Source organism: Sparus aurata, chromosome 24 (assembly GCF_900880675.1).
Source record: "Sparus aurata chromosome 24, fSpaAur1.1, whole genome shotgun sequence".
NCBI lineage: Eukaryota > Metazoa > Chordata > Actinopteri > Spariformes > Sparidae > Sparus > Sparus aurata.
Window position 1 is genome coordinate 3648959 of NC_044210.1, and position 3609 is coordinate 3652567.

At 39.6% G+C, this 3609-nt stretch overlaps 1 long non-coding RNA gene across 1 annotated transcript; it reads left to right on the forward strand.

Moving 5' to 3' along the window:
• The first annotated feature begins 1188 nt into the window (after positions 1 to 1188).
• LOC115576744 (uncharacterized) lies at positions 1189 to 3079 on the forward strand. Its single transcript, XR_003982936.1, has 4 exons — positions 1189 to 1562; positions 1710 to 1733; positions 2154 to 2240; positions 3026 to 3079. It is a non-coding gene; the product is annotated as an uncharacterized LOC115576744 (long non-coding RNA).
• The last annotated feature ends 530 nt before the right edge of the window (positions 3080 to 3609 follow it).

Consider the following 3609-nt stretch of genomic DNA (forward strand, 5'->3'; position numbering starts at 1 on the left):
ACTGCTGAAGATCACTGCTTTCCTTGTAAGAACATTCATTTGAAGACTGTTTGCTCCACCAAAACACTAACGGCTGGATTCGCAGTATTCCTTATTTCCGAGCATCCCAGGTATGTTCTTACAGAATTTGTTAGAGCAGGGATAATTTGGGGGCTTTGGGATGTAAACAATAAGTTCATGTTACCACAGACAGCTTCAATTTGGGCCCCGATCTTTAGCCCATGACAAATTAGTACCATTAAAAGTATGCCAATTCAGCGTTTAGCAGTTCCTGTTTGCAGTGTACCCATGGATGTACCTTGATACTGAGATAAACTTAAAATGGTATGATTCTCTTTGCCTCGAATCGGTCCCTTTGCAGCCACTGTTCAACTCTCGTGTTTGAAACAAAGAAGAAAAGCACCGTTGGCCCAGTTTATGGAGGATTTACTCGAGACTAATACTTCATAACACACACACACACACACACACACACACACACACACACATCCTCACACTATCTGGTTCATGCTGTCAGAGGTGTGTTTGCCGAGGTCACAAAGCCATGTGTGTTTCTCAAGTCTCTCAGCACTGACACATATCCCCGTGGCAACGGCTGTTTAATATACATGTATTACTATGGATACATCCGGCTGTACGTATGCATTCAGATTTCAGGGGTTTCAATTCACAGTGCCGCTTAAAGGCCAACGCTAAAGTTAACAGATACAAGCGCCCCAAAAATCAAAAATGTCCCTTTTTTCACCTGTAGTGTTGTTTATTTTATTGTTATTTATCAATCGTATGAGGGCAGATGGGTTGAGTTGCAGAGGTTTAGAGATGTGGATGAAGAAGTGTCCGACATCTCTCAGATATGATGTAACGAGATGGAACTTGAAGATCACTGTCGGCTAATGATGTTGAGTACGTTTACGTAACAGATAGAAAATAGTAGAAGACACAATAATTAAAAACCATCGATTAAAACAAGTTTTTAAATACGGTTCACGAAAGATGAAAGATACAAAATCAATTATTTAAGTACTGACAGACAGAAGCTGAGTGGTTTATGCGCATTTATGGATTCTGTTATCAAAGGGGCAGCGTTGAGAGTGCTCTGTAAAGAGTTCCAGGAGGCGGGGCTTAAACTTAAAAGCAAATCTTCAAAGTTCAGTTAAGTCAAGTGAATTTTATGTGCACAGCCATAAATCAGAATCACGTCAGTGGGCATGACAATCTGCACAGTGAACAGCATACACTTTCATTAGAAACTTGATTTGAAAAAACGTTACAACATATATCACATATCTTCACGATGAGCACAACATTGTTCATGTCAGGCTGTAAGTGAACCACCTCTAGAAGTTGTAAAGTCAGAGACAAGGGCATTGGAAAGTAAAAAAACGCTACCTTATTTCTGGGTATTTGGACTTATAGGGTATCAAAGTGTCCGATTTAAGGGTGCTTTGTGAAGATTTCAAGGCAGCCAGATCAAAAAACCTAAAAGCATATCTTCCAAGTTCAGTACTCAGGACTCATTCATGCAGCACTCTCTCCTCCAAAATGTATTTTGCAAAAGGAAGGTTAGTAACTTTTTTCCTGCATACTTCCATACAATATAGAAATTCCCATATGTAGCACAGGATGTAGATGAATGTCGAGGAATTGGCCACTGTGCAATAATACAAACATGATTTACTTGTCCTTTGCTGCGCTGTGATGTGGAGCAGCAGAACACACAGTCTTCTATCCAGGTAAACTACTCTCCTAATCTTGTGTTCTGCCATGATCTGTCTCTGTACAGATTCACTAAAACCTTTATTTATACTACTTATACACACACACACACACACACACACACACACACACACACACACACAGTGTCCAGCCTCTCCCTCACATCAGCATGACTGTCGGTGCTAGTGTTTCTTCAAATGCAATCATATTTTTCATTAACCCTGGGGGAATCTTCCCCCCTCAGAGACACTTGATGATGATAAACATGTTGGAAGTGATTTTTCCATCTGCCTTTCATTCCTTCCACCATCTGCCGTCGCCAGCAACACTGAAAGCTTCGGCTCTGTGTGTGTCAGAAGAATAGCGCCCTCCTCCTCCTCTCCTCCTCCTCTCCTCCTCCTCTGAGCTGCAAATAAATCCTTTGCTCCATCCTGCAGTTTCACACCAAGTCTGACACAGTGGCACCAGGGCTCCCCACTGACCCATGCTGACCCTTAATGAACTCACAGCTCTCCTGTTGTTTGGTCAGTAATTCTTACACTTATTAAAATAAAAATACTGAGACAAATACCCCAAGACAGCGCCTCAAAGGAACAGTTTGGCATTTTTGGAATACATTATCCTGTTAATCATAAAGCTTTACACATGTTGCCAGGTGGATTATTTTTTTTTTACTTTAGACAGAGCCAGGTTAGCTGTTTCCTGCTAAGCTCACCATCTCTTGACTCCAGCTACACGTTTAGCATGCAGACGTGAGAGTGGCATCTTCTATCTCTATTCATTTACTTGTAGAGGGGTGCAGGGTGTTCAAAATGTTCAAATAGTTCTGTTGTAATGTGACTCTTGGCTTACATATGAGTAATGAGATTGCATAACTGCATCAGGGTAGAGTCACCCCTGCAGAGTGACAAATAACAATCGAGACAGATGAATCACAGCAGACAACATATAGAACACTGTAATCTATACAGCCATTACTGACAATGACGCACGACATAATGACAAACTATCTCTCCAGCTAGTCCACTGGCGGAAAACACAACACAACAATAAAAAGACATTTGAATCTAAATGTTAAACAAACTGCAAGCAGGTTGTGACATAGTCTTACTGAGATACCGATGGCTCTTCATGAACTTTATAAGCAAACAGGAGCATCAGCAAGAAGATGAGCTGATTCTGTGTGGTTATTCTGGCAATCACTAACTTACCAACACTAATGTATAGGTAATTACACTTTAGCTAATCCTTATTTTACTGTTAACAAACAACGAAATTCACAATTGTGTATTGCTGTGTTTTGGTGTAGAGGCCCAGACCAGGATATCTTTGGAGGAGGTCTCTGTTCATTCTGACAAAACAGGCGAGTAACGAGATCCTCCATCCAACACAAATTATTTAACACAGAAATGTTTTGATTTACACTACACAATAACTTTAAGCAAAGCAAACTCATAAGAGCAAGGTTAACACTCTCCCAGGGAGTACCTTAGCAAAAGAGGAGAGGTGAATATTTCGTATTGTGAAAATGGGGAATCCTGAAACTGGAATGCATGGCTTCAAAAACTCAGAGTTCAGAGTCTCATACAGGCCTAACATGTCAGGTTAGAACTATTCACACTGACACTGTGTGTATTTATAATACAGCACAATACAAATGTATATTTGACTATATTTTACATATATTATTGCTGTCTAATAAGTTTGATAAGGTGAATAAATACTGTAGGTCTATCTATAAGCATTATATGGATGATCCTTGAAATGTTGTATCTGGTGTTTTACAACCTTTACAACATCTTAATGAATGGTTTATTAAACTCTCCATTGTTTGTTTTCAGTCAAATAACTATTAACTTCAGTTCAATGATCTATTAATTTATAATTTATTAA